This window comes from Macrobrachium nipponense, chromosome 45 (assembly GCF_015104395.2).
Source record: "Macrobrachium nipponense isolate FS-2020 chromosome 45, ASM1510439v2, whole genome shotgun sequence".
Lineage (NCBI taxonomy): Eukaryota > Metazoa > Arthropoda > Malacostraca > Decapoda > Palaemonidae > Macrobrachium > Macrobrachium nipponense.
Genome location: NC_061105.1, coordinates 34,864,876 through 34,876,690, shown reverse-complemented (window position 1 = coordinate 34,876,690; position 11,815 = coordinate 34,864,876).

Below are 11,815 nucleotides of genomic sequence, written 5' to 3'. Positions count from 1 at the left end.
CAGTCAATCCTGTGATTTTTCACGTTGGTGCACAAGGAAACATAATTTATTGGGCAGCTCTAATTGACTATCTAATCTGACAATTACTTCGTTTCTTGTCTGTACCAAATAAAATGAACCACATTCCATACATGCGATCTTATAAGCAATGTTGCCACTCTGGTGAGGAGTCATTTAAAAAAAAATTTGTTCCATGGAATTAAATTCCCAAGAGTAAAAGAAAAAGAACTTTCATTCATTCATTACTTTTCATGTGGCTATAGCTTTGTATATATGTATATATATAAATATATATATATATATATATATATATATATATATATATATATATGTGTGTGTGTGTGTGTGGTGTGTGTGTGTGTGTGTGACTGGTAAAAATGTTCTGTTATAACAGAATTCGATCTAAGAAAAGGAGCCCATAAAAAACACCAAAATATATAGAGAAAAATACTATATTTCAGATTCTGCTGTCTCCCTCTTCAGGTACATGAATGAGAAAAGTTACAGAAAAGGTGGTATTTATACCAAGACACCCATCCACAGGTAAGCCAATTTAGGCCACTCCTGCTGATTGATATATCTTCCTTTAATCTTCTTTAGCGTTGGTTGAATGAAAACCTTGTCGATGATATCCGAGTCCCATGCTCCCTTTGAGATATTCATTACCTGCCTCTCTTTAATCAAGGCCGATTCCATCATTTGACTCTTGTACTGGCAGTTGCTGCTATAAATTATACAGAAAAAATTCCAGTTTATTCTATGGTTATGTTCATTTATGTGGTTGAAAATAGCTGAGTTCTGTTGTCCATACCTAACTGACCGTTTGTGCCGTATTAATCTCTGGGTAAGTGATTTTCCTGTAAATCCAATGTAAGATTGATCACAGTCCAGGCATGGGATTTCGTAAATGCCTGCGTCCTTGGGGGATTTGGCTAAGGTGTTTGGGTAAGTAAATGCAAAAGGCTTAGATTTTCCGAATTTGAACTATTCGTTGCTTACGAGCTATCATGACATTCCTATCAAGATAGGCGTAGCCAGTAACCTATTCTTAAGAGCCTTACGAATTTGTTCCCTAGATTTCCTGGAAAAAGAATTTGAACTAATTCGTAAGCAACTTTTGTCTTTAAGGTATCCTGACCATATAATTGAGAAAGCAATTCACAAAGCAAACCTAATTTTCTACCGACCCCCTCAAGACAGGACCAGAGACACATCCAACAATAAAATAAAAATTACCCACCTGGACAGGATTAAGATGGTGATCCAGACCCTAGGAAAATCTAACCCTTTTGCATTTACTTACCTAAACACCTTAGCCAAATCCCTGATTAACGTCCAAAAAAAGACATCCCCCAAATACACAGGCATTTACAAAATCCCATGCCTGGACTGTGACCAATCTTACATTGGATTTACAGGAAAATCACTTCCCCAAAGATTAATACAGCACAAACAGTCAGTTAGATATGGACAGCAGAACTCAGCTATTTTCAACCATATAAATGAACATAACCATAGAATAAACTGGAATTTGTCCGGTATAACTTACAGCAGCAACTGCCAGTACAAGAGTCAAATGATAAAATTGGCCTTGATTAAAGAGAGGCAGGTAATATCTCAAAGGGAGCATGGGACTCGGATATCATCGACAAGGTTTTCATTCAACCAACGCTAAAGAAGATTAAAGGAAGATATATCAATCAGCAGGAGTGGCCTAAATTGGCTTACCTGTGGATGGGTGTCTTGGTATAAATACCACCTTTTCTGTAACTTTTCTCATTCATGTACCTGAAGAGGGAGACAGCAGAGTCTGAAATATAGTATTTCTCTCTCTATATTTTGGTGTTTTTATGGGCTCCTTTTATTATTATATATATATATATATATATATATATATATATATATATATATATATATATATATATATATATATATATATAATAAAAGGAGCCCATAAAAAACACCAAAATATAGAGAGAGAAATACTATATTTCAGACTCTGCTGTCTCCCTCTTCAGGTACATGAATGAGAAAAGTTAGAGGTCCATCCACAGGTAAGCCAATTTTGGTCACTCCCGCTGATAATCTTCCTTTAATCTTCTTAAGCATTGGTTGAATGCTTATATATATATATATATATATATATATATATATATATATATATATATATATATATATATATATAAATATGTAATAGTGTGGCACAGTGTTGTTATTCCAAAGGCAATAACTTAATAATACTTAAGAAAAAGGCACGAAACAGATAATAAGAGAAGAAAAAGGGAAAGGGAATACGATAATGATTTTTCTTAGCGAAGGGATTTTGTTACTCCAAACATTAGGCTTTTAGCCATTAGACATCTGGTTTTCATCTCCCCCAAAAAGCCTCTGTCCGTACCAGCGATTATGACCACAAAACAAGAGATTATGGTCGATGAGGGATATCGCCCAGGCATATTCGAGAAATTGGAAACTACTCTCATTAGCGCCTATGACTAATCGGCGTTCCTTTCGTGAACAGGTCAGAGAGAGCCATCTGGCATACGTTAAAAAGGAATTCTATGACCCGTTGTTAGAAAGAGGGAAGTACCAAATTCTTAAAAGCTCCACCCTCCCAAAGGTAGGCCTCTAGTATCGACGAATCAAAAGCCATGAGTGTTGGTCATAAGACAGCCCAAAAGAAGTATCGACGAATGACCTATGAGGTTACCAAGGGATACGCCCCTAAGAAGCCAGGACATGAAGAAGGAGGCGTATACAAATTCAAAGCCTACGAATTACTGTAGAAGACCTGACAGGAAGGCGGTCTCGTATGAAGTTAGTAGCCACTAAGACACAAAAAGTCTTTCAGAAAACCAAATCGCCGCCACCCCAGTCAAGTATCCGAAAATCCAAAGGCGGGTGCTAAGGAGATTTCAACCCAACAAAAAGGGCGGCAGACAGAGAGAAAAGGAGAGCAGAGAAAAAAGGGAACAGAGAAGCAAAGAGAGCGAAACAAAAACCGGCCGGGGAGCCTGAGGGGAGAAAACTGCAGTGGCATGGACGTGAAACAAGAGAAAGACAGAAGAATCCCCAGAAGAAGAACAGGTGCAAAAGTGTGGTGTGCGAATTAATCAAAGACAGTGAAAGTGACAATCAATACTCAGTAAAATTCCCTCGTGCCTATAGACTCGTAATTGCAACAAGTGCCAATTAAGTTTTATCAGTCCAAGAGCCCAGTAACTCAGAAGGTGGAAAGACATTTGTAAGAACCCCTAACGAAGAATAAACTTAATGCAAAGAAACATATCAACTAATTTCTCATCCAAAATTAGAACCCTCATAAACGAATTCCAGATTAAGAACATTGAGCAAGACAAGAAGAATTTATATAAGCCTAATTCCCCAAAGTACAGCCTCCACGGCGCACGTTACCTTAGATCTGTGCAAAGAAAGTAAGTACCGTCACAGATTTATTGGTGGCAGAGCGATGGGATACGATGAGATAAAGATTGATATAGTGACAAGATTAACTGATGTCGAGCGGTAAGGATAGGAAGAGACAAAAGAGACAGCAAAGAAATGGTGATTAGCGACGTGATACGAAGACACGAATGACAGTTAAAAACAGCGGCAGCGAAACAGAATCAAAAGTTTAGTGTCGGCATAAGAGATTTCAATCCATTCACGCCACTCAAAATAGAAGTTCTCCCCTAAGACAGTACCAGTGCTTCCCCAAATTCAAAGACAGTTATCGAGTCGTAACAATAAAAGCGCTCCAAAAAAAAGCACCCACACTTCACGAAGAAAAGCTCCACTCCGAAGAACAAGATCAGGCGTTTTACCAGAAGAACAAGATGTCGAAAGCATAAGGCAAATATATCAAGAGGAAAGAAAACAATCCCGAAAACGCATCCGTCAACGCAATCCTGCTCTGAGAGGAAAGAAGAGAGAGAGAGAGGTCCCCTTTCCCGAAGGAGAGAGAGAGAGGGGGAACCAACGCATCATTCAACGCGCTGGTAGGCGAACGCAAGCGGTCAGACGTAACCCCAGATGTCGAAGACGACGAAAGAAGATAAGTCCAAATAAATGTCCCCACACTTACATAACATTAAAACTCTATTAAAAGTAAATTACGCGATTAACATTTCAGTTAGACAATTTCTGGTATTTCAAGATTAAAAGATTTTCACTCTGAACTCTTTTTTTGGCAACGAAACCTTACGATATTTCTTCATTTTACTAATTATAACTAATCAGCTACTAAGACCTTTTCCCGAACATTTGTATTTACTAACCAATAACTTTAAATTTTAATTTGAATTTTGATTGTGTCATTTTATGTTATTTTTTTTGTGATTTTGGTTGTTTTGTGATTTCTTGTACTTTTTTTTTTTTTTTTTTTTTTTTTTTTTTTTTAGTATTTGCTTTTTACTTTTATTCGTTACGTCGAATGAATGTTTACTTGTTTTTATTTTGTTTGTTTAGGATAACAAGGGTAATTCACGGGAGGTCTCTCGTTAGCGTACACTTTACGGTCAGTTCAGTATCGTTTTACCAGTACTGTTAAGAGGGTTTTTTGTTGTTGTTTAAGAATCGCTTACCGGTAACGTAAGACTTTGAGAATATTTCTGGGGAAAATTCTTTTACCTTTTTTGGGTGATCGAATACTTAAGTAAAAACAGTTTATTGTTTTATCATTTTCTTTTTGGGATATTACTGTCATAACTTTGATACTTTTAATGATACTCAGTACTTAAGAAAATTTCCATTAACGAGTCGATGGTCAAAGGGAGACCGACTCATCAGAACGTAAGAACGCCGGTGCTCACGAGAAGTCAAACAAGGAAATTAACCATGCCGGAAGGTACACAGTCCGCGAATTCGAGCGCATGTGATTAATCACATAGCTAAATTTTGCGGAAGAAAGAACGGCCAGTTAGCTTGTAACTTAGAGAACTGGATAGAGCAGGTGGAGACACGCCTAGATAGCATAACGGGGATAGATAGAGAAAAGCTTATTGAAGCCAAGAGTTATCTTGATTTGGAAGCCGGAGGAGACTTAGAGCGATACGTCCACTCCGAGACTTACCGAGATCTTAAGAATTGGGAAGAATTGAAACGGTATTTTAGGAAGGTTTATTCCACAGTTGGTGAAAGAGATCCAGTTACTAGCTTGGCAAGGATAGTGCGTCAATTTAAGTTAGACGAAAGACGTTATCAAGAGTTTAGCTCTCAGTTGTATAACAATATGAATGAATGGGGTAACTTCATGGAATCCACAGGTTGGATAGAGGTAGAAGGAGGCAGCAAAAAAATGCTAATGAGTCATGTTAAAAAAATATTTAGACTAGCAATAATGATTGGAAGCCTGCCAACGGAAGTTATTGCAAGGATGACACGTAAGTGGGAGACATCCGATGATGTAGCAGAGATTGAAGAGGAGGAAACAAAAATTCTAGGTAGAAGGCCTGAAGGGAATCCTATATACACACCTTTAGTCGCTATAGGACAAAAAGAAAGGGGTCCAAATAGATCTAGGACACCATCTAGAAATCAGAATAAGATGCCAGGTAAATCTTCTCAAGGAGGATTTTCGACAGTCACGTGTTATAACTGTCAGAAGAGAGGACATTATGCCAGTGACTGCCGAGGGATAGCCTTCTGTCTTTTCCATAAGAGAACAGGACATAGTGCTCGAGAATGCAGAAATAAATTTGTTTCAGCTCCTAGAGGTAGACGTCAGTCGAGAGGCAGAAGTAGAAACAATAGTCAATCTCCCCCAGTTAGAGGAAATAGGGATTCCGTCCCAAATAGATATCCCAATCAAACAGCAAGCATAGGGTATCAACCAGTTCAGTCAATGTCAGACGACGCAATGGGAAATTTTCTGCTTACTGGTACAATGAATCTTCCTCTATAACAGAGAGAATGTCCGGAATGTCAAGGCTAAGCCCAGCTACACAGGTTAGCAAAGTTGATGTAGGGAATGAATATAATTATAGACCATTATTTCCCGCACATGTCGGTCTAGAGAAACCTATTGTTACATTCTTTGATACAGGTAGTCCTAAGAATATAATGTCAGAAAAGGTGTATCGATTGTATTTTTCTCACTTAAGTTTGAATCCAGCAGTAGATTGTAGAATCACAGACGTCCAGGGTAATGATATCCACGTAATTGGACAGTTAGATTTTCCATTTAGGCTAGGAAGAATTGCTCTAAGAGAAAAGGTTCTGGTAGCCAGAGATATACAATTAGCTTTTGCTCATTTGCTGATAGGTTATCCAACTATGGCTAGACAAGGAATAAGCATTGATGCCCCTAGGGAACAACTAGTGATTAACAACGGTCGTGAAATTTCTAGAATACCAATATGCAAGCCAATTAAAAGAACCCAGACTCAAGAGAATCCCACGATGAAAGGTATCTTAAAGAAGGATAAGACAGAGGGAAGATATCCAGAATGCATCACGAGTTCACAACAGATCATTAACCTCTTAGAATCAAATCAATGCACTTATTTAAAGTTAGAGAGGGAATTAAGACTTAAACCAGGAGAAAGTACGTGGGTAGAATGTACAGTAAATCCAATTTTTGAAGGGAAGGAAATTCTCACACTTACTGAAAAGTCGCAAGTAAACGGAATACATTATTCTTCTAGTTTACATGAAGTCAGACAGAACAAAATAGCGTTACAGATTACGAATAACAGAGGAGGAAAGGTTAAATTAACACCAGGTACAGAGATAGGCCTAGCAGAAGTATACGCCATACCTATCCGAGTTGTAGAAAGGGAAACGGTAGCAGCAATTAGTAAAGGAAATGAAAATTACGCTCAGGACATAAAACTGAGAAGAGCTAAAATAGGATCTCATTTAAAAGACATTAAGGAAAACCATGTTAGAGAAGAATTCATAGACTTACTGTGCGAATATAATGATATAGTCGCTCTAGACGGCGACACCTTGGGAAATACACGCGAAATAACACACAAGATAGACATTCCATCAAACACCAAGCCAATTTACATACCAGCTTACAGAGTAGCACATTCCCAGAAGGAGATCATTGAAAGAGAAGTACAAAGAATGAATAGGCAAGGAATAATAGAACCATCTAAATCCCCATGGTCTTTTCCACTTTTGCTAGTTCCTAAAAGGGACAAAACTTATAGAATAGTTGTGGATTTCAGAAAATTGAACCAAATTACTGAAAATGATCCTTATCCAATGCCGTCAATGCGAGATCTTATCGCCACTATAGGGTCCAAGAAGTACTTCACCACAATAGATTTATTGCAGGGATTCTTGCAAATCCCTCTAGACGAAGAAAGCAAACCTTTGACTGCTTTTTCCACTAGTAACGGCAGATACCAGTATGTAAGAATGCCCTTTGGTCTAAGGTCAAGCCCGGTAACTTTTGTAAGATTAATGGATAAAATTTTGGGCGATTTACTAGGCAAGGACGTACACTGTTACATAGATGATTTGGTAATTGCAACAGACACTATAGAGGAACACATAGACTTAGTCAGAGAAGTCCTAAAGAGATTAAGAAAAGCCAACCTGAAGCTTAAATTAAAGAAGTGTAACTTCCTTAAAAGGAAAATAGACTACCTTGGTCATACACTAAGTGAAAAGGGCGTAGAAGTAAACGACTTAAAGATTAAGTCAATCAAGGAATATCCTACACCTCAGTGCAAGAAGGACGTAAAGTCATTCTTAGGTTTAGCAGGTTTTTACCGCAAGTTCATAGGGAAATTTGCAGTCATATCAGCTCCACTAACTGAACTTTTAAAGGAACACGTATCATTTGTATGGACAGACGAGCAGCAAGAAGCATTTGATGAACTGAAAGAAAGATTAACACATCCCCCAGTACTTAGCTTTCCAGACTTTAGCAAAGAATTCTTTTTAGCCACGGACGCAAGCCACATTGGTATAGGAGCATGTTTAATGCAAAGACAAGATAATAAGTATAATGCTATAGCTTATTACAGTAGGAAATTGAAGCCCTCAGAAGTGAACTACTCAGTAACAGACCTCGAGTCTCTAGCTATAATAGACGCTTTAAAGCATTTCAGATATATCATTTTTGGTTACAAGATAACCGTGTTCACGGATCATTCAGCTGCAGTAGAAATGCTAAAGAACCCTAAATTTTCAGGACGAAGAGCCCGTTGGTTCATGACAGCCCAAGATTATGATATAGAGGTGAAATATGTCCCTGGGAAAACGAATAAGGTAGCAGATGCATTATCAAGATATGTGTCACAAGGTGATAGTATAAATATGATAAGTCAAGAAGAAGAAAAGAATGAAACAATGTGCAATGACGTAAATGTATTCACCATGCATTATACAGAGGAGCTTTCCCGGCAAAATTTCATAAAGGAACAAGAAAGAGATGAACATATAAGGGAACTGTTCAAATACGTTAGAAACGAACGAAAACACAGCCAACAAGAATTAACCGAACTAGGTAGGAAGGTTGGATGTCCCACAGATGCATTAACGGACATAGATGGCGTATTAATTTGGATGTGTCACGAATATGATCCATTTGGTCAATTTCTAGGTGTACTGCACAAAAGGTTAGTACCTAAGAGTCTAAGAAACAAGGTCATTGAGCTAATGCACGACGATGACATGAGAGCTCACCCAGGAAGGGATGAGACAATTAGATTAATCCAAAGAACTTTCCATTGGAAGGATTCACAAGGATGTTAGTATTATGTTGAAAAGCTGCAATACATGCAACAGCTACAAGGGAAGAACAGACAAGGAAGTACCACTAGGGAAATATCCTATCCCACAGACTCCTTTCGAAAGAGTATCTATTGATCTTATCACTAATCTTCATACCACGAGTAAAGGAAATAAGAATATACTAGTATGTATCGACGCGCTCACGAGATATACAGAGTTGGTACCACTAACTAGTAAAAGTGCCAAGGATTGTGCAACCGCACTCTTCGATAAGATATTTTGCAGATATTCTGCCCCACAGCTCATTATTTCTGATAATGGGACCGAGTTCAACAACTCGTTAGTTCAAGAAATTTGTAACACCTTTAAGGTAGAAAAGGTAGCGATACAGCCGTATCACCAGCTAGTAATGGCTTAGTAGAAAGGAATAACAGGAAGGTTTTAGACGTATTACGTCACACAGTAGGACAGGATCCTGACTGGGACGTCAATTTACCTTTAGTCCAATTATCATTAAATGCAAGGCATCATACGAGTACTCGAGCAACTCCCATAAAAGCTTTGATGGGATATGAACCCAGATTACCTTATGCATGGCTGAATCAGCCAATACAGCCTAATTACTCTGAAGATATCATGAAGATAAGAATCGGAAACTTTAAAGTAATACACAAGCAATTGCACAGAATCTAGAAAGAAGCCCAGCAGAATATGATAGAGAAGCATCAAGAAGGATTAAGGCCTGTAGACTACAAGAAAGGAGATGAAGTCTATATTAAGAAGGAAGTAAGAAGTGGTATTAATTATAAGTTAGCCACAAAATTCACAGGACCATACAAGGTCGTAGACGTACAAGAAACTAAGATAAAGGTTAAGAAAATGAATAACCAAATGCCTTCCACATACGCTGAATCATTAGAAGAAGAATTTTGGATAAACAAGGACAAGGTCAAGAGAACCAAAGAAGTTGAAGAATCCGAAATGACAGAGACGTCAGAAGAAATTCCAGAAGAAGGAATTAGATATAACCTAAGAAATAGAAGAGTCACTTTTCAGTGAAACAGAAGAACAAACCCAGTTTAATTCATCCTCCATTATTACCCATGTATTTATTTGATTTCGTTATTGCTAAGTTTACCTTCATCGGTCGACTTAGGAATAATCTTTTATTGTTACAATTCTTACTTTAATTAGTCGGTTTGTAGCAAGAATTTTTTTGAGTTATGTGCACTAACTTCAAATTTATTTTGACTTGAAGGGAAATATTTGGGTATGTAAGAAACGATTCAATGCGCAGTATAAGAATTTCAAGACGTATATTAAGTTTAATCGTTCCATAAGAACATTCTTAGAAGTAAAAGAATAAATAAGACGGGTTAAGATAGACATTAAGTGAATTTAAGATAGGGGAATTCGTTTCAGAAATGATTACGATTTTGAAGGGGTAATTAATACACTTATTTTGTTCAATTCCAAAAGATGTTGATTGATGATAACTTACTAATAAGATATTAATCGATGAAGACTCACTAACAAGAAGTTAATTGATGAAGACTCATTAACAAGATAGTAGTTGTTGAAAACTTACTAACAAGATATTGATTGTTGAAAGCTTACTAATAGTTGTCACAGTAGAAGAAACCTACAAGTATTAACTACCAACCGGTTCCTTTAACTGAGTTGCCAATTTTGTTTTAGTATCAAGCAGTGAAGTTATATTGTTTAATATACAAGGTTACTCAGAAAATTACAGTAAGAATGTCCAATGAAATTTTGCATAAACACAATACACAATCTCAGAAGGAAGTCAAGGACACACTTGTTATTGCATACAAATACACAAGGATATTTTCTCCCAGGACTTGTCTCCAAGCAGCAGGTCGCAGCCAACAAGAAGCCATCAAGTGCCGTCAACGAAGAACAAAATTTATTTTCCATAAAAGAAAGACGATATCCCCCTAGATAGAATAGGACTGAGGACTGAACCAATCATGTACTGTAAACTTGGATAGTTACCATTATTTTTTGCTTCTACCATGCATTTATATAACTTATGTGACTTAAGGGCTTATGTATGTTAAACTTTCAGTTTTCTTGTTTTTTTTGGTGATTTATTTTGTTTGCATTCAGTTTCATGTTTCTTAATGTGATTTACTCATATTTGAATTCACTTTGATGATTCCTTTAATTACTTAATCAAGTATTTGTTCATATTTATATTCAGTTTTTATGTTTCTCTGAATGTTACTTACTCAAGAATTTACTCACGTTTACATTCAATTTTGATTGTTGCCCTTAATGTTACTTAATCAAGGATTTGCTCATGTTTACATTCACTTTTGATGTTTTTGAGTTAAAGTTTCAATATGATTTCCAAGAAGCATAAGTTAGGAGTCCTCTTGTAGGTATAATATTTGCTTCAGCTTAGATAACGCTGTCGGAGTCAGCGAGGTAGCGGGCCGAGACTGTAATAGTGTGGCACAGTGTTGTTATTCCAAAGGCAATAACTTAATAATACTTAAGAAAAAGGCACGAAACAGATAATAAGAGAAGAAAAAGGGAAAGGGAATACGATAATGATTTTTCTTAGCGAAGGGATTTTGTTACTCCAAACATTAGGCTTTTAGCCATTAGACATCTGGTTTTCATCTCCCCCAAAAAGCCTCTGTCCGTACCAGCGATTAGTGACCAACAAGAGATTATGGTCGATGAGGGATATCGCCCAGGCATATTCGAGAAATTGGAAACTACTCTCATTAGCGCCTATGACTAATCGGCGTTCCTTTCGTGAACAGGTCAGAGAGAGCCATCTGGCATACGTTAAAAAGGAATTCTATGACCCGTTGTTAGAAAGAGGGAAGTACCAAATTCTTAAAAGCTCCACCCTCCCAAAGGTAGGCCTCTAGTATCGACGAATCAAAGCCATGAGTGTTGGTCATAAGACAGCCCAAAAGAAGTATCGACGAATGACCTATGAGGTTACCAAGGGATACGCCCCTAAGAAGCCAGGACATGAAGAAGGAGGCGTATACAAATTCAAAGCCTACGAATTACTGTAGAAGACCTGACAGGAAGGCGGTCTCGTATGAAGTTAGTAGCCACTAAGACACAAAAAGTCTTTCAG